We start from the raw sequence: 23,137 nt of genomic DNA, 5'->3' as shown, positions 1-23,137 counted from the left end.
AAGGAAAATATTACAATCACAAAGCAAATGCGGATGCAGGTCCTTCCTAGTACAAAGTAATGAAGTAAGTCTGTGCTCGCGCTAGGATTCGAGGCGAAAGAAAATATGACAGTTTCGCTTTTCACTCGCGCCTTCTGATCCTAGTAGGCGACGAAAAAGCTTGCTGTCACGCAAGGCGCACGTTGTCGCGCGAAGCAGCATCCTTTCACTCGTTACTGCGCATTTATTCCTGAACCTGGGGGGAAAATGCTTGAGGCAAGCGACAATCCAACGCTAAGTGTCCCAACCCCGTGTGCGTATGTGCTGGTGGGCTGGTGAAGATGAAAGCCCCCGAGTTGTTGCCAGCAATGACACAAATGGATAGGAATTAGCAATGATTAAAGGCAAAGCGTAAGAGCGTCTTTGCTTGCCCTCTCGGATGCACACGCAACTGCAAGTAATACGTGCGCCCTTTTGACCCTACGGCAGTTTCTGCTGCAATTTGTCCATCCAACAAATGAACAATCGACCCTCGCTAGGGGCTCGTGAAGGATGGAGCTTTTATCGAAAGCGGATCTTCCACGGCCGGATGTTTCCTTCTGGCATCCCCACCGATGCATCCGATCCATTACTTTGATCCATTCCAGAACCCTTCGCAAAACCGGACCCGGTTCCTTCGGTGCCCAACAAAAAGGAGACCAGTAATCCCCGGGAATAAGCTGAAATCAATTTCCTTCCATTTCTCCGGGCTGCGAGAGCCGATTTGCTGGGGGATTTGCGAGCGACACAAAAAAATCCCACCCACTGTATCCCTTCCGGCGTGAGAAGGCATCTCCTTTGGGTTTCCACGTGCAGCAAACCCGCTCGATCGATCGATCGATCCGGTGCCTCGTATTATGTCAATTTGTGTGTTTCCCTGCCGTAACGCCCTGCCACGGGAAAAGGGATCAGTTTCACTTTGAAATCTGTCATTCGCTCATCAAATGGCCGGCCTTTCCGGTTGGTGGGTTGTTTTTCCCACCCAGCATGGGCCACACTCTCTTTCTCTCTCGCTCTCTCTCCCCCTTCGTGATTGCTATTTAAATTTTTCCTCCCGAAAAAAAAGGTTCCACCATCGCGGAGGTGGGTGTTTCGTGTCGTTCTCCTTTTTCTTTTCCCAGCGCGTGCCAGAAAACCCCACCAGGGAGGACGAAAAAAGGACACCGTTGGTGAGGCAAACGTGAAGACGGCCACAGGGATATAAGCTGGCAAATAACGGTTTGATTGATTTCTATTTTATTCGGCAACGCAGCAGGAACACCACGGTACGGCCCGACAAAACGAAATGGGCCGTGGTCCGAAGCTGGTGGCCCTTTCGGAAAGGCCTTTAAAAATACATCAGCATCTGAGCCTGGGGAGAGAAACCCGAAAGGATTTGCCAGCGATATTGCTCGGGATCAGGATCGTTGATTAGGTTTTCGGGAACCGGTGGAAATGCAAACCCGCGTGTGGCACGCGTGTCTGATGTGTTTTTGTCGATATACGTGTGTGTGTGTGTGTGTGAAAAGGAGATTGAGTCGAATTACGCTCATAAATATAAAAACAATGGATTTAGAATTTGGGGTTTGTTTTTGGGTGGGGGGGGGGGGTGGACGTTTTGCATAATTCCCTTCAAGCGAACGAACTTATACACGAGTATGAGTCGTTCCAAACGTGTTGGTGTTTCCTTTTACAAATAGACTTGCTGGCTAGCCAGAACGAAGGCTCTAGCTCTCTGGCAGACATTATTCTTAAATGCCTCGAACCATGTCCGCCACGATGACGTCTAATGGCACACGAGCCACGGCCGATCGTGAGCCGCCTACTCGCAGGGCGCATTTGGCACACCCCGTTCTTTGGTGCGTTTTGCGCAACTAAACCCGCGTGCTTGAGCTAAAGACTTTCCGCAATGGTGAGTGGCTCGTATTCTCCACCAAACGAGCCACTTGCAAAATTGCATCTGACTCGCGTTGGCCCGTGGCGCACCGAGCCCCACGACTACCCTCGTTAAGACCAATCGAAAGCCACTCGATCTTGCCGCACGGTTTCAAGCCCTACCCATCATCGGTCCGAGGCCGCGACCGCCGTCGTCGCTTTGAATTGCCACCCTGTCTTATTTCTTGTTTTTTTTTTGCTTTTCACCTCCATCCGCGCTCTCGACCGGCGCACACTCCCAGCGTTGAGATTAGTTAAATTATTTTGACCCACCTACTTGCCAATCAATGCATTTAAGTGGAGAAAAATTATTGCTCCGTACGGTGCGAAGGACCGAAGGGCTGCCCAGACGGAACCGTGTCCGAGCGTGGGGCCTCTTCTTGAAACGGGCAACGGGCTGGAGGTACCATTTTTTTGTAAGAAAAACCGAACCGAAAGGGCCAAAGGGCGCGTTCGGGCGAGCGTGAGCGTGTGCATTGGCGGTGCACAACGAAATGAATAATCACTGGCGTACCCTTCGAGAGTCACTTTAGATCAATCACACAAACGCACGCGCTTGCGGGCAGCCCCGGACGAATGCATAATCCATGCGCAAAAACTCGACCCAACCGAGGCACAGAGAGGGCAGTGGTGCGCCAGCAAATGCAACAGATACGATAAATTGTAGCCGCCATTAAGTTTTATTTCCTCGAGCGGGGAACACATTTCGGCCGCGGTGTGGAGGAAATCAATTCTCCACGCGGTTCGCGAGTGCGATCGTGAGGCATTTTTTGTTTTCTGCTTCGACCCCTTGGCTACGGCTACGGAAGGGCCCATAAACCGAGCCACAAGGAGGACATTGTACTGTTCGCGAGTCTTGTGGTGTCGCACTCGGACGAGGAAGTCATTTGGTGCGTGCAGGTGAGGAAGTAAATGGTTTCAACCATCAAAAGGGCTTTCGGAAAAGAACACGTAATTGCACGTAATTGATCGAGAGTTTTGGGGTTCTTTTTGCAGCGCGATGCATTGACGAAGTCCGTTTTATCGGTTTAAACAGGGTTCGGAAAAGGATGCAAACCAATTTAAAGCGTTTGACGAAGGGAGATTAAACGGCTTGGGTTTAGCTGGAAAGAATATGCTGCCATTTTTAGCTGCCTTATGTATTTACTTCTGCACGGGGCCATTTGTTTACGCACGGCCAATTAGAATGATCGAATTTGGAGGGGAAATATCATGGCCGATCAGCTTATCAGTGCGGTGAGAGATGATTAATTGACCAAAGAGAAAGAAAGACAACCCGATCATCGATAATACCGTACGCATGTATCCTCCTAACCTGATCGCCTGGTAGAACCCTTTGTTCTCGTCAAGCGCCGTGATTGGTCTAATCTGCACTATGGAGTATGTGTGGTCAAAATAACACTGTTCATATTCATCCCGTTAATTACGTTTTTTTTTGCTGAAAAAATCCATTTCCGCTATGAAAAACGATGTTTTATGCACGAGAAAATAATTTCACACTGTTTTCTTCTTTTATTTACGATGAAAATCAGATTTTTACATGAAAATGAATAATTACACCCGATTATAATCCCATAGTTTATGACCACCATTGATTCCATAGTGCGACCGTTACCGCGGCGATCTTGCACGAACGAGATAGCATGCGTATTATCACGCGCCGGACAGAGCGGCGATAGTAGACGATAACACTAGAGCGAGATAGCAATCGATTGGCAAATGCGTGGGAGCAGGATCGCCGGTGCGTTACGCGTATGCCTGGTAGCGTGATAACGTGTTACCTCCTTGAGGCATGCTCTCTTATTATTATAAGCAGTTTTGGAGCTGAAAATTTTGCCTCGAAAACGTTCCGCGCGACGCCACAAAATCTGTCGCTTCAGGGAGCCCGGTGCAAATCGCGTTTCGTGCGTTTTGAGTGAAATATACCGAACGGATGTCGTTTGAGGGTGTTTTTAAGGGTGTATTTTATTCTTTTAAGTTAAGTAATGTTATAAATATATATTTTCGGATGATACGGCTACATTAGCCATGATAATTATAAAAATAATAAGAGATATATTTATATTTTTGAATACAGAAACAGTTTTTATTGAGCAGATTTAGAGATTTTCATTATACATTGATTTTTATTAGTTTACAAATCGTTTTTGTAATGATAATACGCCTTAAAATAAGCATTAAGAAACGCTCTAATGCTGTTAGTAATTTCCGTACGTCCAAGTAATCGCAATGAAAGTAACTTCTTCGATTGATAAGCCTCGTCCTGTTTAAATAATTGACATTAGTTTGATTGAACTGAACACGAAACAGGTGCATCTAATTACCCTAAAGTAATGGCAGTACCTTTCCTAGCTATCCTAGCAAAGACATTGTTAGCAAATCCTTCCTTTTTAATTAGAAGTTGTACATTTACGCCCAATAAACTGCTAGTTTAGGCCTGGTTAAGGGTCACAATTTGACACGCTAGTAAGTAAATCGGCCAGTTACATCATTGCCCTCGGGAAAGTATATGCAATTTTCCTCCCTACAGCTATGCCTGCGAGGATATCGACGGTCCTGAATCGTAGGGAATGTTCCGTAAATCCCTCGTTACGGTGTTTACTTATTCATTCGCTTTTCCACCAGCCGGCCGACCGACCGAAGGGCCCACCTTTTTCGATTGTTGCGGTCCGCACTGTAACAATGTTCTTTATTTACATTTTACTCGCTTTTCCACCCCCGCTAGGGTTAGCCGGTTCGTTCGATTTACTAAATCATTTGCCAACGTTACCATCGCCCTTTCTCCTCGGTTTTCTTTCCACCGACAACGACACTTCGCAAATCCCTACGCTCTAAATCCCTTTTCCACCTAAATGGTTTGCATTTCCGCCGTATTCTTTATTTCGTTTGTTTGTACGCTTGCATTTACCCACCCAGCCCTCAGGCCCCATTTATACACACTGTTGCAGTTGCAATCGAGCACCCGTTTCGATGCACTTCTCGTGGGCTTTTCTTCTTATGGCTTCATCGATGTAAAATCGCACCTCCAACGCCTGCTCTCCAATTGTCGCTTCGGTCCGGGGTTCGGAAAATTTCCACTTCAACTCGATCTCGATCGATGGGACGAAGGAGTGATGGCTGCGATGGCGGCTTGCGGGAATCCAAGTCCCACAAAACAATACGATATCAATGATGCGGTATCCGTGCACCGAGCTGCACGCTAGCTGGGGTGCTGGAGCATGTTCCTGTCGGTGCAATTGCAACCCGACTCATGTAATAGCACTTCAAAAGATGGACGTGGGTGGGCGAGGTTACAGCCAAAGAAAGGCTCCCGGGAAAATGGCGAAGGAAAACATGACCCACGCACCCACCCAGGGCTGCCCAAGGGGTGCTGCGTCACATGGCTTTCTATTGTTTTCCCGCCTATTACTTATCCATAAATGGCTCTCGGGCGCGCGCTCACCCAGACCCGCGTATTGTTGTGTTTGAACATGCAGTAACATTGTACCGGGAGTGCATTTTCACCCCCCACCCTTTCAGCCACCACCCTTCGCAGCATGCGTACGTGGAAACCGTGGAAAGCGCCCATTGTCTGGTCCCGCCCGGCCAACACGGGGTGGCAAAATGAATGGGTTACGCCGGATGGAAAGCGCCGTCATGTCTCTTTGGGTGTTTTGTGTGTATAGTCGTCCACCGGGAAGGGGTTTTTCTCTCCTTTGCTGGTGCTGCTGCTGGTGGTGCTGCCTGTTACTGGCTGGCTGCTTGCCCGAGTGTTACGTGGGTGTGTTGTTGTGTGATGTTGGGGACCGCCGGGAAAAGTCTGGCAGGGAGCCACCGGTGGCCCCGTAAGTAGAGGCTTAGGCTCCCGGCTGGGTTGCATAATGGGTTGCGGACTTCTGAAGGATCCCCGAACGCACTATCGCCGCGGTTGCCGGTTCCCATCTCGCTAATGGCGCAATCGCGAGCTCGCTGCTGGGAAAATGATGGGTCCTTGCGCGCCTGTGGAAGTGGAGAGAAAATAGAAGAAGAAGAAAAAAAGAAAAGTTAGAACAAGCGAGAGGATCCTTTGAAGCAAACCCCTCTTCGGTGGGGTTCTTTCGTGCTCACATTGTTGCAACAAAAGCGCCACGGGAGCGCTCTCGAGGACGTAACGACGCGCTTTCATGTTCGCTTAAGTTGGCACCGTGCTTACGGTGGAGTGTCATTTTTTATTTACGCCCAGCAGAGTGGAACCGTCGCAGGAACTATTATTTTTGAGGGAAATTTTAAACCAAATGAGTTTGACGCGTTTCCGGCCGGGCAGGTGGCGAGTTGGCGGTTTTTAATGCCTGAAAGATAATAGCTTCCATGAAAAGGACCTTCAAATTTGCCAGCTGCTTTCTGTGACGTAAATGTTTCGCCAGTATTTTATAATTCGAGTGGACATTTGAATCATTCCACACTCCATGGCCCTCTAATGGCGTGTCCAGCGAGCGTAGAAACATCTCCACCTAATGGTTGATGCTCGCGATCGTTAAATTCACCGATTATTGTGATCGTATGTCCGAAAAAAAAACCCCTACCTGCTCACACCTGGACATCTTCGAGATCTTAGGCCAACGGATCACTATGGCAACGGTGGCGAATGATTTACGAACCGCGCTCAAAACCCATAACCCTCGACGACATCAACTCACCTGCACTCGTCTCCATAGCAACGATCCCCCCCCGGCGTTCGTTAGAGGGATGGAATAATAAAGTCCCGCACGTTTAGCGGACCAGCGTCGACGTTCAGGTGTCGGACTGCTGATCCGGCCCTCGGAGATGCGTGTCGCAACGGTGTCACTATCACGAGCCACGATCGTCAAATCCGACGGCCATGGGCCGTGTAAATCACCTTGGAGACACACTGGCCCCTGTTGCGTGCCCTGTTGACAGTTCATCGTGGGGTGTTTTATTCGAGCAACCCCACTGTATTTTTTTTTACGATGGATCTCGTAAACCTCTGAAGGGTGCGTCTCCAGTCCGACCGGCGGATCTCCAATAATACGGTCGTAAACGCTAAACCCCACTCCACATCTCCAGAAGACTCAGCTGGCAACAGCGACTTCTAAAATGAGGTCCCCTCTCAAAAAAACTAAAAGCAACAACTTGAAACGACGGTAAAATCTTCGCCCTTCTTGCGCGGACACACAATGTTGCTTCATCGCCATGGCACGATCGCGGATCTCTCATGGCTCATGGTTGAGAGTGCCATGGAACGGTCTCTGGAGCGGTTCCACACCGATCGTCGTCGATAGACCGCTTGGTGATAGGATTTTAATTACCATTCACCCATCACCGGTCTGGACCGGTGCGCTCGAAGGGACCCATTCTCTTTCGCACCGTACGATCGCGATCGACGGATCTCCCCGGTCGAGGTCACGTCACGTGCTCGTGGCCAACGTTCGTGGATGACGTCTTCTTGAAGGTTCTCCAGCAGTTTCGGAATTGTCGTGAGTCCCGAGGCCGCACCTCGCGAGGTGGGAAATAAATTGTTACAATTGCATCAGGCCCGCGGGCAGGAGAACCGGTCGAGCTCGAGCGCGATTCCTTGCAGCCTAGCCGAGGTCCGATGGCCGCAAGCTGTCGATTCATCGCACCCTGGCAACCCGGGACCGCGTTGTTCTAAAGGTCGGGGAGCGCGAGGGCACGTCCAATTACGCCCCAATCGGTGAGCAATTGCACTCACGCAAAGGATATTTTTAGGCACGGCGAATAATGACGCTTCTCGCGCAGTCCCGGTACGGCACGGCAACCAAGTGCAGCGATGACTCGAGCCTTGCGGGTCCGTGGGCAGTTCGTGATAATCGATAATCGAGGCTTGGGGCTCTGCTATTTTCGACCCATTGCATCAGCGTCATCGTACGGTGGAGGAATGCACTTTTCTCGCTCCAAGCGAACACCGGTACAGGATCCTGCCGAAGGAAGAGGATCCGGGCTTGCAGGGGGTATTTTTAGGCGTTATTTATGCACGACCCAATGTTTGATCAAGATTGCGCCCGTGTAAGGAAAGCACGAACACGGCCCGGTCTGGGGTTTCTTCCCAGGGTTCGCGGTGAAATTGCAGGGTGAAGCATTTTCCTTTTGCCCGGTTCTTCGTCCGGGCGTTTGCGTTTAATAATTCATCGTTCACTCTGCACGCTCGTGTTGCACCTCGAGGGCACCTCGAGCAGCTCACATGCGCGCACCCTGCAAGTGGGTGTCGAAATATTTATGCAAAATCACAAACAACCAACAGAACGCGGCCGGTGCAATTGTGTTGTTCTCCCATCCTTTCGTGGGCTCCGTTGTGTGGTGAGGATTTTAAAGGACTTTTCAGGGACCAGAACCCACCTAGATCGGCGTGAGAAACCGTGGGTTTGTTCGATTGAGACGAGCAACTCGTTCTTGTTGCGGGATCCTATTAATCGCTTTCAAAACTTTTCCCGCCTTTCTCGGGTTTCCACTCCCGAAAGTCCTTCGCATGTTCCCAAGGGAGAATGGAGCAACAGCTCAATAAGCGAAGACACCGTGAGCGGCCGCAAGGATCGAGAAGGAGACACCTTTTCCTTCACGAGATGGTGGGCGTGAAGTTTTAATTGAAATCGAACGCAAATCGATTCGATCCCGCACCATAATGGGATTTCAATTTATTTTGAAAGGAAGCGCTCGCATCGTTGCCTGCCGTAAGCAAAAGGATCCTTTTCGACGAAAGGATGCGTTTTTTTTATTTGCTCGCTTTCCTTCGCATTCTCATTGGCGCGCGTTCGGTTCTTGTGTGCTTCTGTGTGTGCGCGTACCCCGTGGGCGATTACTCTTCAACCGACGGCTGGATCCTCTCGGTCGTGCTCCATTAAAGGACGAGAATGGCAGACCACGGAGAAGCAGTGTAATGACCGGCGGGCTCAGCAACAGCTCACCTGAACCCGAACCCAAACCACGGGAGGCAAAATCGCAAACGCGTACGACGACGAATCGAAGAAAGGGTTTTATCGGTGTGAAATTAGAGAGTGAAACCCTTTCGTTCGGCTCGACTCGACGGTCGAATGCGCTCGGTTGTAATGACGATTAAATTACATCATCCTCGCGCTTTCAAACGTCCTTCAGCGCAGATAGCACCCTCAACACGGTTGTTAAGAAATTTATGGACTTGCAGTAATGAGGCACTCAAAACCCCTTTCGGAGGTTGGCCGGCGAACGAAAGGCTCGTCAGGATTTTGTTTCCTTGCGCTTCACAGCGGCCCTCTTTTATCCTACTAACTTTGAAAACCTGTCCCTCAGCTATTTGTTGGGTGAGCCACGGGAAGAAGGACTCTCGGTGCGGTGGAAACCGATTATCCTGGGAAAGTTCACGAACAATTGAATCCTGGGCAATTTCGGGATGGGGGATCGTTTTTTTTCGTTGTTCGTCGTTCGAATTTAAATGGAAATTCTACTCGAGCACCGTGTTTTAGGAAGGCAGTGAGTATGCTTCTACGTTGCAGCCCTTGTTGTCATGTTTGTTTCGGGTTACGGGTTCATTATTCATGCCAGGGTGCATGTGGGTATCGTTTGAAAAAAGAATCAATTCACAATACATCACGTCCACGAGCTCGGCTGCTATCCCATGGGGCGAATGACCATACACTGTTTAAAGTAAGAAACAAACAGCAGGAATTAAACTTCTTAAAGTGCACTAGAAGAATTCTGTTTAGTAGCATGAAACTTTATGCGAAAGATTTGTACACATTTTGGTTGGCACCTGAATAGATACTCCAGCAGTGACTCGACATTTCTTCGCTGGGTAAGAAAAGAAATCACCCAACACGAAAAAACGACTCCCAGCGCTTTCGACGAAAATCCCTCCAAAACGGCCACCGCAAATACCTTCGCCCTGCGTTACGGAAAAACTCGTAAACGCTTGCCAACGCTGCGGGTCGAAGAAAAGCCATAAATTTTCCAATTAACATGGGGTACATCGCTTTCTTCGTTCCGATTGTGCTTCCGGGGTTTGTTTTTTTTTGTCCAGCCGAAAAGCTTGACTTACCTTCCAGGTCACCAGGTTGGGATCGGGTTGGGATCGCGCACGAAACTCGACTGATTTGTTGTTGACCAACCAGCGCTTACAGAAGTGCTTGAGCCCGGAAGAAGGGCCTAGCTGCAAGGAGTAAAATTTATTGCCCGCTGCCCGGGACGACGCTTTTTGGGTGGTTTACTCACCTCAAGTACCGACCCGGGAGCAACTGGCCACTCGGGACCAACTTCCAGGTGCAGATAATTTACACGAACTGGGTGCTGTCACCGAGCGACGTCTCCGAGGGCACCGGGAATCGTGAACTCCCTTTTGGAAGAAATTGGACGCTCATATCGGGCTATCCCCGGTGGATATTCGGGGGCCCGTATATCAGAGAAGGTTTTTTTTTCTTCTTCTTTTTACCAACTCGGGGGTTAGAGCCTTTATGGGGGCATTGTTCGCGTGCGTTAGACACGAATTCCTATCGGAGCCGTTAAATCGCACCCCATCGCGCCCTGCGGAACCGTCTCGGTGTCGGGAAATTGTGTATCATCGTTCATTAATATTGCATTAAGAGACCTAGGACCGCGGCTCCAGTGGCCAACGAAGCCAGAGCATGAATCAGCGCCCAATAAACACAGCGTGATAGGAGGAATATGATTATGTTTTGCCTAATTCAAAACTGACTCCGTCTGTCCCGGTGCTGTCACCGGCCAGTCGCCTCAGCGTGATATCTTACTTCCTGCCGAGCTCCCGGTGCATTCGGATGGTTGCTCTGGACGCGGACCCGGACGATAATATCTCCCTCGGTCTAGCGGTCCATCTGGACGGTGGAAATCGTAATCATCACCCCGGTGGTGATCCTCCGATCGCAACCACAACCGCCACGGTTAAATTAAATGGGCTGGAAAAAATGTCATTTTGATTTGCCCCAATGCAACCCCATTCGGTCGACGACGCACCCACCTGAACCCACGCTGAGTGTATCGGGAGGAAAAATCTACGCCCCACAAATTGGACACGTGCCCTCGCGGGCAGTGATTTTAGTTTTTACGAGTGCTCCATCTCCTTCGCTTGCGAGCAGGTTGTTAAAGTTGTTCATCAGTGAAAAATAGTGCGACATTTGAAAACCCGCCTGACCGTGCACGCGATTACGATCGGCGGGTTTAATGCTACCGGGCGCTTGCTTGCTTGTTGTGTTTAATAAGGTCTTGGCGGGCGCACGCGCGCGAAGGGACGATCATGGGCGCGCGCAAAACGTGGGCAATAAACCGACCTCCCAGGGGCGCGAGAGAACGAACGAGCGAACGAGCGCCTTTTTTTTTTGGCCGTAAATTGAATGGGTGCTTGCTGGTTAGCAGCACCGGTAAGGTGATTATCATGCGATAGGATCAAGAAAATCGTTTTACGAGGTTTTCTTTTTCGCCTGTTTGGGCCGCCGAAACGTAGGGAATGAAAATTAACCGGAAAACAGAGCTTTTATTCATGAGACGGGTATATTTCTCGGCATGCGAAACCTCCGAAACCGGGGATGGATCAAAGCGATCGCGAGATAAACGGGAAAACAAGTTTTACGTGAGACAAATGCCAGTTTGGGGGTTGTTTCCCGAGAACAAATTCAGCTAATTTTGGCAAAAGATCAGCTGATGTATATCAAAACGCTGCTGGAAAATGTGAAGCTTGATTAGCTCCAACCAAAGCGTCCACAAAACGCACACATTTTCGCTGTGCAGTCATCGTTTCCTGGCCGTTATTCATCGCAATCGAGCAGCAAAAAAAAAAGACCGAACACTATCAGCCGATCTCGATCCACCAAACCCATGCCCAGCCTTTTCCCGATCACGTCCGGGACGCGTCATCCCGGTGGCGAAGTGAAAGATTCACGTTCACCCTCACCCGAGAAAGCCTAATGCTCTTACGACGATCGAGCCCCCGGGTTTTGTTACGTTTGCCTCATCATTTAGCTAAGTCTCTGCTCCACATTCAGGCCCTTCTCGCCGCGTTGCCGGCTCATAACCGGTTCCTGGTCGCGGTTTTTGCCTCCCCTTTCTCGGGCGGCTTATTTCCTTTTCCGACCTCGCAAATCTGGCCCGCTTGGCAAAGTTGGTCAACGCTTGCCGCTGCCGGGAGGGTTTGCTTTTCAAAGTCAATCAATCACCCGACCCGAGCCAGAGGGCCAGCCACCCCAGTGGGCAAAGCTTCTCGCGCAATGATGACATGCCGAAAACGTCGTCCTCGTTGACCAACACGTGTGGGAAGGAGATGTGGATGGAATGGGAGAAAAAAACGAAACCCTCACAAAAAAGCACCTTCCTTCCCAAGAAAAAAAAGCTACCGAAAAAGCTCGGGCACTTTTGTCCGTGTGTCCGTTTTGGTTGGTTCGATTTTTCATTTTCGAGGAGGTCAGTTTATTTTCCCTAAAAACCCCCATCACCACCGGTTGTGGGTCTTTGTGGTGCGATGGAGCACCGTTAACCGATCAGAAAAAGCTCTTCCCTTCCGTTGGGGTTGAAGACGAGTGTCGGTGAAAAAACGGCGAACGAACGGAACCCAAAGTGGGGGTAAGAAAAAGCCACTGATGAGAAGGGAAGATGATTTGGCCGGACTTTTGCACTTCATTTCGCTCCAGCCTCCCCTTCGGACCGGAAAAGGGCGAGTGAGCGAGCGAGCGAGCGAGCGAGGGTCTTAACTTTTGCTTTCACGAGCGCGTTCGGAAACTGCACAAAGCCAAAATCAGCTGGGAGCAAATGGAGCAAAAAAAAACACAAGCAGCTTATTGCTATCGGCCATCGCCTGAACGGGGCGAGTACTTGTGTAAAAGTTGGTAAACAACTTCCCCTTAAAATCTTCTGCCCAGCGCACGTTTGACAGCTGTCAAAGAGGGGAGAATCGGAGTTTTGGAGCTGCCACACAGCCTGCCTTATCGGATAGCACCGGTGAAGCCGTGAAAAAGCAGAAGTGCATTGCGGTGTCCTAAAAGGTACAATGTTTAAATTATCCACCATCCTTGCGAGAGTACGCAGCCCCCATCAAAGAGACACACAAAAAGCGGCTCTCGTAAAACCGCACAGCTTAACGCACGTTCACGAAACTCATCCACAAAGGGCGGCACCAGTTCATGGCCGACGGTGGCCGTGGGAGGGAAAACAGCCCCTTCTATCTCGGACCCACCACCCAACAACCCTACTTCTTCATCGGTCTTTTCGCCACGGTTCAATGGCCTCGATTTCCCCGTGACCACTTTGGGTGATTCGTCGGTCCATCGGTCGGTTTCGGTTTCGTTCGCGGTGCTCGTGGAGAGTGGGGGGGGGGGGGTTTCCTTTCCAACTGCAAAAGCCACCCCCTAAGGGGCAGGGGGGTGGCACAATTGGCCCACCGAGTGCACCCCGTACACAAATCCTCGTGTTCGTACACTTTTCGCTAAATTACAGCTGAGAGTTGAATAATTGATTCCGTTGTGCGCTGGGTGGTGGTGCTGGTGGGTTCCTGGCTCTCCCAGGGGGTGGGTGGGTGGGTCTATTCGAGCTGGCACAACACAACACGCGCATTTGTGGCACATTGTTGCCAGGCCGGGGGAAACCGCTCGATCGCTTCCTTTCCGTTTTTCGCTCTTTCGCCTGGCCCCATCCCGAGACTCAGACTCAGAGGTCAGCTGATTTCGTAGACCGCCGGCACACGGGGAAATCCCGTGCGTCTTTCATTTACCTTCGCTCGGTGCTAGTGCTCTGCGAGAAAGAAGAAAAGGCGGTTCCCTCGCGTGTAGAAAGTGTCCCGGATATGGTGATGCAATTGGGGATGGGCGGCCTATCTGTCGTTGTCAGCCGAGGCGCTTTCCACAGCCAGCCAGCCTGCTGTCAGCTGTTTGCCCGCCGGTTCGATGATGATGCGGTTGATGCGGCTGATGATGATGATGATGATGACGACGCGGACACGATGTTCCCCAATTTGGCCCCAGCCCCAGGGCATACCCGTGTGGCAGTGCTTCGACACGCTAGAAAAAAAAAATGAGAAAAAGGAGGGAAGATAAAATCGCACGAATGACGGCGTTTTGGACGATTAAAAGTGGACAATGTAAGAAGATCGATCGATAGTCCGGGTGGCTGGGTGGACACAATGCATCGCTTGTCGATGGGACGGTTTCGGAAGATTACAACGCCTGGCTCACGGGATTTCTATTCCGAAAATAATCTTTAACGGCATGAGCTGAGAAATCATAAAAGACGGTCACTTTTACGAGGTGCTGGTTCATTGAGCATAGAACATGGAAAAGGTTCACCACACGATTCAACTATCGTAATATGATTCTTGTCACATTTATGGATAAATTTGAGTTCAATAGAACAAAGCACCATATGCCTACACGAGGCTTGGACAAGATATGCTTGGGTAATGAGGTATATTTACTACACTACTTGATATACTGAGGTATATCTAAACACTATTAAGCCATCGTTTAAATCAGTTATATTCTTTCCCCTAATTCGCTTGCAATACACCCCCGTTCAAAGGCTTAGAAGTGAAATCCCCGAATAAAAGCTCATTAGCAACATGTTAAACCGTGAGATTTGATGCAAATTGCGACGCCTACTCTGCTGTACACTCGGATATAAATTCATTAAAACGGGTCACGCTGCTAAAGCGCTTTTTACAGCCCCGCTAATATCAATTTCAGGGCTTCTTTAATTTTCAATTCGCCATTTTGACAAACAAAAACAGCAAAAAAAACCAAACCCCCATCCACCCCGTGGATCGCTTTAATCTGCCCATCTGAGGTGAATCGCCTCGACTGCATCGAAAGTCAGCAACAGAAGCAGCACGCGGCCATCGGCGTGTCGTAACGGCCGTTTTTCCTAAACTTCATTTAAATCGCGCCTAGTAGCACAGCCCCCCCTGCGAACAGGGCCCCGGTTTTTAGTGGCCCTTCCCTCCCCATAAACTCACCACCCCGCATGTTCCGCTTTCCAGTCCCTCAAACGAGAGATGCCCCGGAGGCCAGTTCGCGCGGGCTCGTCGAGAGTCGATGACCCCGATGCCGGTGCCGATGGTGGTGGTTGTCAGCTAAACCCCGGCACAAGGGTGCGTGTGCATGCGGTGGGAGAAGAGATGGGGGGTGGATGGGTGGTTGGGTGGTTGGGTGGGCAGAGCGAGAGAGACCGCTCCGCCGGGTCAGGCCGGTGTGCCCACTTGAACATGACATAAAAGTGATAGGCTGACGACACTTTTGACATGGGGCCCCCAAGATTCGTGCCCTCGATGGGAGAGCGGTGTTGTGTGTGTGTGTGTGTGTGTTGAGCAAAAGGAGGGCATCTCAAGGCGTGGAGCAGTCACCATCGTCTTGGCCGTCATCGTCAAAATGAACTAGAAGCGCACCGCGAAGAAAGAAAGTCCGTCCCTCGAGGGCACCTCGATTGGAGGCGCTTTTGCTTCTTCTGTTTTTTTTTGGTTCAAAAATCCGTTCCGTTTGCCTATTTTTTTTTGTTGTTGCACCACCCAGCGATGTCATCCTGCGGCCCGTTGTGCCATTCCTCGCTGTGCCCCAGAGCCTCATTTTTTTGTAGGCCAAAACCAACCTCTCGCGCCCTTTTGGAGGCTCGTCAGCGCGAGATATCGATCGAATCGACCAATGACACCCCCCGGGGTTGGGGGTGTGTGAATAATTTAGCATCGATTGTTTCTCCGCCATCGGTCGCTGCACTCCATATGGTGCACGTACCTGGCCCCGACCAAAACCGGTGGCCAGGAGACAGATATGTGCAATTTTCGCTGCTCGATTGCAGCACCACATGGGGGCGTATGTGTGTTTATGGTCGTTTTTTTTTGCAGCCACAAACCGGACACAGCAAACTGGGAACAAGTATTGCAATCAGTGTAATGTAATGGTAATAAAAGTGGGAACTAAGGCCGTCCCCGAACGGAGCGGTGCAGCTGCGTCTCGATGCATCATTGATAAGATCACCTCTTGGGCGAAGAAGGAGGCCATTTTTTCTCTTTAAATCCCGGTTGAAACCTCGAACGAAGATGATAGCTTGAAAGGCGTATCGATGAAGCCTAATAGAGGACTCTTTTTACAGGAGTCCTTGTTGAAAAGATGTCAAGCGACACAGGCCCCCTGACATGGCAATGCAAAGGGAATGGCCCATTATGTGTTGCAGAATGAATAAGAATTGATAGAGAGTATCAAAAAGAAATTTCAACAATTCAAAATTCAAACAAATCTTTCTCTCAAATGTATTTGCAATACGAAACAAAAGACAAAAAAACTAGTCAGCCAGTTTGGTACAATATGTGCATACAAACTATTAAATTTTACAACCCTTGCTCGGCGCAACATTATCGCAATATGCTACCGAATAAGCACCACAAACTCTGCATATGCTGCAAATATTAAAATTTCCGTAGAATAGTTTCATTTCGCCAGCGCCTCTGCCCGTCACATACACACGCACAAACACCGCCAGAGCCCAGGGTTCGTGCACGCGCCGACCTACTGCGATGGAGCCATGCACAAGCCGGTGCCATCAGCTGTTTTTCACCTTTCTGGGCGAACGAATGCCGCCTAGCAACAGCGAGAAGGTAACGAACGTTTCACCTCGAAACCGCGACCGTAGCAGGCCATGAGCAGGCCGAGACAGAAAGGGATGAAGCAATGGAACCAGGGCAGAGAGCCAGCGAAAGAGCGAGATAGAGCGTGCCTTCCAATGCGCAACCGAGCCAGGGAAAAGGTGGATCTTTTCTTTCGCCACCCCAACCGGGCGCTTTTCATCCACCCCAACAAGCTCGCATTCGCTCTCTCGCTTGCTCCATCGGCACAGCGACATGACCCCATCGAATGATTTTCCCGATCCCCGTGTCGCACCACCCTTTCCATGGCAGCCCCATTTTCCACCCCCCAGTTCACGGTGTGTCTAGGCGCGAGCCTCTCTCTAGCCAGGCCAGTCCAGTACCGACATCAGCTGATGGTTTTCCTTCTCTCTCTTTTCAGGTCGTTTTCTTTCGCCCACTCTCCCTCACTCCCGTTTCGTGGGGTGTGTTGGGGGTACAGAATTGAGCAAAAGACGATCCTCCATTTCCATCGCCCCACGGTGATGAGTCCCTCTGAAGCCCCAAAGCCCGGGCCAGATGTTGTGTATATTGGCGTTCGTTTGTGCCCGCAACAATGATATTGTGCTCTAGCCCCTCGACCAATGTGTGTGTGTGTGTGTGTGAGTGGACGCGTTTGTACGTGAAGAGGGTGGAAAAGCCGCTGGGGCGAAAAAGGGGGGTGTATTTTGTTGATTGTGCTATTGCAATTTTGCTCAACCCCCTCTCTCTCTCTCTCTCTCTCTCTCTCTCTCTCTCTCTCTCTCTTCACCTGACCGGTGGAAAACGGTTTACTCTGGCAGCTCCGTTGGTTTTTCTTCTCCACCTCCCACCGAGGTTGCCATTTGTGCGTTTTGCCTCGATTTTCTTCCATTGTTCGCTTCCAGCCGTCTCATCGGCAATTTTCCAGCAGTCGGTTTTTTTTGTGTGTTACGTTCTCGCTTTCTCTCTTTCACACGTTAGCGCGTCCACTCTCGCTTTCCCTCTCGCTCTATTGCTCGCTAGCCAGCACAAACGCTTATTGTCTAGTTTTCAGCCTACTTTGGTCGAGTTCGCGCGGCGGTGTGGAGTGAATTGTCTAAGCCGGCTTTTCAAATTGCACACCTCCCAACCCACCCACCCACCCACCCACCTGGGGGTGAGGGGTAGTAGATTTCTTCACCTTTGCACACCTTTTACCCTTCAAATCTCCGCGCGCGTTCATTCACTCGGGGAGGCCTTAGCAACAGTCTGGGTCGGAAAATTCAAATTGATTTCAAATGCACCGCCCAACAGAGACAGCAATAGCACGAGTGAGAGAGAGAGAGAGAGAGAGCGCTCAATCTGGCGAGGGCACGATTAGGTTATCGTCGGGAGGCACAAGCAAAAAAAAAAGAAACCACGGCCCTGGCGAGTGATGTTAAAAATTTAATTCGTTCTGATTTTTCCTTCCAACAACCTTTCCTCGGTTTCTTCTTCCGTTGGCCGGCTTTCCAGCAGCTCGCGATGGTTCTTCCTTCACGCGGTTGCATTCTTGCACCGTGTTGTTTGTTTTCCACGCTCTTGATGCTCGCGGCCGGATTTTCCCTCGATCACCCCCACGCCATCCACTACGACGGTTATCACGATTCGCACTTAATTTTCATCGAGCTAACGTTTGGGTCGAGGGGATTTTCCATGACGGCATTTTGAGTAAGGGGTTTTTTTTCTCATTTTTCCAACCACCAACCTGACTGCTCCGAATGCACGTTTTTCTCCCCTTTGATGAAATCGAGGAGGGCGCTCAATGGATGTGACATTCTGTGCCTGTCCCATCGGCCAACAGTCCATAATAGCCGAGAGAGTCGTGTGTAATTTCTGCCTAAATGCATATTAATTAAGCAAACGATCTGCGAGTGCACTTTTCGCATCGCCATCGTCGTCGTTGTCGTTTCATTTGCGCTCCGTTTCGTGATTACGTGACTCGAACACGGGCGGACGGGCGGTCCCTTTATTCATCTCACCCCATTGCGGTTGCAAATGCTTCCGGCGTTTATTGGCGATTCAAACGCTTTATGGCGCTCGTGGGAGGTGGGAAATCGTTGCGCTTGCGTTGGTTGAAAAGTACCCCCGAAAAAAAAAGCCCCAACATTGCCTTCCATCGTAATAGTTGAGGTCGTGGCCCCCCGTGAGACGATGATTAGTTTTATGTCCCATTCAGGCAGGCTGCCACACGGCCGGGGCGGGATCAAGAAAACTCATTTCAAACAAATAAACGATCGCGCGCGAACGATCGTCCCGTGGTCGCGTTTGTGCGCTCGCGTATGCAAATGAATCGCCAAACAATCATGCCCCGGCCGGTCAGCATTGTCCACAGGAGACCCAGGGTCAAAATGGGCCACCGGAAAAACGGCCCCGCGAACGTAATCTGTCATTTTCGATGCTCACCCGGGTGTGGGGTGTCGTTCGGATTTCTTTCTCTCTCTCTCTGTCTCTCGTGTACCCTTAACGGTTTATTGCCATTTCCCATTTCACGGGGTCGCTTCCTGCGCGAACCCAATAAACTTTCTTTTTGATTGCCGTCCAGAAACGAGAGTGACCGTTTTTGGGATGCATGCACGGAACCCGCCAGGGACCGGGACGCTTGGTGAGGTAAATTAATCCACACCGGGAACACACACACCAGGGGCCAGGCGAAGGGGAGATCGTAAAACGATTGAAAGATAAATATATATCCCCACCCGATGATTGCACCCGCGCGATTTGCATATGAGCGATTTTTGTTTCGCTGCTCCCAACCGAAACCTCCAGATGGGTTCCACATGCGAAGTGCCATAAAACGTTGGCCCAGGCCCTGAACCGGGGACGGAAAGCTAATAAAATGGTACAAATAAAATGCAGAGTAGACCCCTCGAAACGGCGGCTCGTTTCTCCGCCTGCTACAACACCACCCAACTGATGGAGGTGTTTTTTTTCTGTCCCAACACCCCACTGACTGCTGCTTTGTGTTTGCCAAAGCGGGTCGAAGAGAGACATTTTACGATCCGGCTATTCTTGCTTTTTTTGTTGTTACTGTTGTCATTTTTCGTTTTCGAACTCTCGCCCGCCTCTGAGCGCAGGATGCAGAATTTAAATGATCTTTCGTGTCGCGATTGTGCGTTGCAAATGCAAATGAAGATGGTGACGGAGCCGTGTACCGTTGCGAGGCACATAAAGAACATCGACAGCATAATTGCAGCAGCATCCACGCACTGGGGTTGGGTTTTTTGCATAATGCTCGACGCTCCACACCCAGCTTCACGGCGCGTATTGGGTTTGCGATATATTTATATTGTTTTCACTCCCCATTTACAGCGCCATCAGCGACCATAAACGCCAACGCGAGTACTCTTTCTCTCGCTCTCTCTCTCTCTCTCGAACGTGTGGACATAATTTCGAAATTTAATCTCAAAACCGCATGCAGCAGCGCCAGCGGTATGATGAACGAGAAACAATGGCCGGGCACGCACGATAAATTATTAATGTTTTAAGTGGATGTGTAACTCAATCCGAACTAAACAGCACACGACAAGCAAACGGGACCAAAGATGGCAGCCTCTCTCGTGGCTATCTTAATGGTTTGGCATAAATACTTAATCGCCTTTTTATCGCCACCATCGAGAAGTTGACTTCTGGTGGAGAAAAAAAAAAGAATAACTCCCCCATCACACAACCAAAACCGTCTAGTTCGTCATCTAATTTATCTACCATTTTCTGTCCGCACGCCAACACCAAACCTCTCCACACCTCTCCGGTACGCCTTTGGTGGTGGATTTTCAATATTATTGTAATTTCCTCCGAAGGGAGAGTGTGGGTAATTTATGCAGGAATATCAAACAATGCCATCGCAGTCGCGTCTTCCAAAAACCGATGGCCGGCTTGTGTTGGCTTTTGTGTGTTAAAATCTTGACACACCCATCGCATGCATTAACCATGTGCGAGGTTGAAGGAGGACCTGGCCAAGAGTGCAAGGTGTGTGTGTGTGTGTGTGATTTTCATTTTAAATACATTTTTAATTTCGCTCCCAACGGCGAGGTGCTTTTGGGCGGCTCGGAACGTCAAACACGTGAATGGTAATGCCGAAATAAGCGCCCAACTATAAGCCCGGTTCCATTTTTTGTGTGTGTGCTTCTTAAACCATTTTCTGACACGTACAAATTGATTGTTTATTATTTTTTCCTACTGCCGCAAGAGCGCGTCGGCGGCTTCCATGGTTGGTTTGGGTTTGTTTCTCTAATTTTGTCCAATGTGGCTTCTTAATTTATGCATACCGGTCGGCTAGTTCCGTTGTGCTGAAGTGTGTGAAGATGCTATCTGATGTGCCTATTTTTATAAGCCCAGATCGCCATCGCCACATAAGTGAGCCGTGGAGTTGACAGCACGTTGAATAAATTTTCAAAAAAAAAACTTACGCCCATTACGGAGGTGGAATTGTTTTGGGGAGGGAGGTTCGAAAGCAAAAACAGCAAAATGCGCCACTCAACAGCCACATTTGTGCCGTTGCATGAACCTGCAAAGCGTAATTGCTGTTTTTTTTATCATTATACATGTTGTTTTCTAGAAAAATGATGATCTTATCAGACGGCTCTCGTAAAAGCACTCTCGACTCGGGATTAAACTTTCACCATCCATAATCCTTCTCTCAAGCCCTTCGCAGCGCAAATGGATTACCTCACCAGACGACAATGGGGACTCGGGGCCGTTCGCATCGATCATCATTATTAGCATTATCATCATTATCCTCCGTGGCGGCTAAATGGCTTCCTCCCCGCTCCAGGACGACTCCGGGATGTCCTGTCTCCTCCCGCTTACCCGTACCGGACACGAAACGATGATCGAGCTTCAATGGGGCGCGATGGTGTTGATTATTTAATCACGCGCGAAAGCCCACATCTCCAACCTCCAGTCACACTGGGCTGTATTTTATTTGCATCTTTTTTCCGAGCATCCTTGTCCCAGCTAGCGTTCGTTCGCTTTGCATTTAAGGTGTGTCCGCTTGGAAAACCGGTTTGGGTTTTGCGAATTTCGCTCACATGCGACGCGCGCAAGAAAAACGAAATAAACACCAAACCGGAGAGTGTCGTCCCTCACGTTCCGGCCCCGTTCGGTCGGCAAACATCATCCATCATCAACCCGGTCGGTCGATGAAGACGACACCCCATCGCCTGGCCTGTCTGGGGGCTATGGGGAAGGATCGGCACGGCAGGGCGCATTAGATTAAATTCGATGGAATAAAATATGCCGCACGATCGCGATCGCGTGGGCTCGCGCTAACCGATCCTCGAGCCACGGAAACGCCACAAACACGTGACTCTGCCCAGGGCGGCGCGACAAGTTGTCACTTTGGCTATTGAATTTCGAGCGGACCCGTGCACGAGGGGTGACCAAATCGGGCGCAATCCGATGCGCCCACACCACCCCGTGGAAGATTGATGAACGTGCGGTTTTCGCAAGGCGCTGTTTTCACGCGTGACCTAGTGGGATGATGAAGCGGATATTTGTCTCCCTTCGCGTCCAGCCGAGGGGGAAATTGAAGCTCGAAAACCCTCGCGTAGCGAACTCATCAGCGATCAAAAGCGGTGCTCGTGGAAACCACACTTTCTAGAAGCTTCCCTGTGGCGGCATTCCCGTTCCCAACCGGCAAACGATGGGTGCGGGAGTAGCGAAAAGTAATGCAATTTTTTCTACGAAACAAAATGAAAGAAAAAAACCCTAAATCCATTCCTCCTGCTTACGTGCGCGTTCGTTTACACGGCCACAAAAATAGCTCGCCATAGGCAAATGTGGTCGCGCTGGCAGACATTCGGACGCCCGGATTTTCAGTTCGTTTCGCGAGCTGCATGATTGATGGGCCGTGACCATGGGATGAAAACAGAGGCGGTGGTGCCAGGGGGTGGAAGTAAACGAGAGAGGACGAGAAAAAAAAGCACCACATCTAGAGATGAAAAACGTCCGCGGACAGAGCGACCGACGTTTGAGAATAAAGAATCTTGGTAGCGGCAAAACAAAAAAAAAACGTTCGAAAAGAAAACCCGCACGTTTTAACTTCTTTTGTAAATGACAAAGAAATCTTCTCTCACCCTCCATCCCCAAAGGCGACTAATGGGGTGGTTTATGTTGCTGACAATCGGATAAAGGCGCGCCCGTAATTATCCCTACGCCCTGACGTCCCTGACGTATAACCGGTTAGGAGTGATTGCCTCATTACGCCATTTGCACACGCGAAATGGCCCAACCAAACGACCACACCGCCGGTGCGGGTGCGTCCTATTTTTAATGTAATTTAAACAAAAACTCATCCGCTTACGCGTTCGCTTGGCCAGCTGTATTACGTGTGCCTGGCCGAGCCTGGCCGATGCCAGAAGCCGGCTGATTTGTGCCAGCTGGTCGGACGATCAAACAGCCGACTTGGCGAGCTGCAAACACCGCACCCGTGGGTGATGGCAATCCGTTGCATCATCTCGCACCACGACTGCACTTGTCCGGCTACGCGGCTAAGGGGGCGCAGTGTGTCCGTGCGATAGTCGTCCGCGACGATTGCATCAGCCGCGTGCAATAGTTGGGGCTCGAAATTTTCCACCCACCCACAGCAAACGCTGATATCGTAGCCGGTATTGTCGTACGATCCGAGCCAATCGAAATCAGCGTGGATGAAAG

Source organism: Anopheles nili, chromosome 2 (genome assembly GCF_943737925.1).
Source record: "Anopheles nili chromosome 2, idAnoNiliSN_F5_01, whole genome shotgun sequence".
NCBI classification, from domain to species: domain Eukaryota; kingdom Metazoa; phylum Arthropoda; class Insecta; order Diptera; family Culicidae; genus Anopheles; species Anopheles nili.
This window is presented reverse-complemented; position numbering follows the sequence as displayed.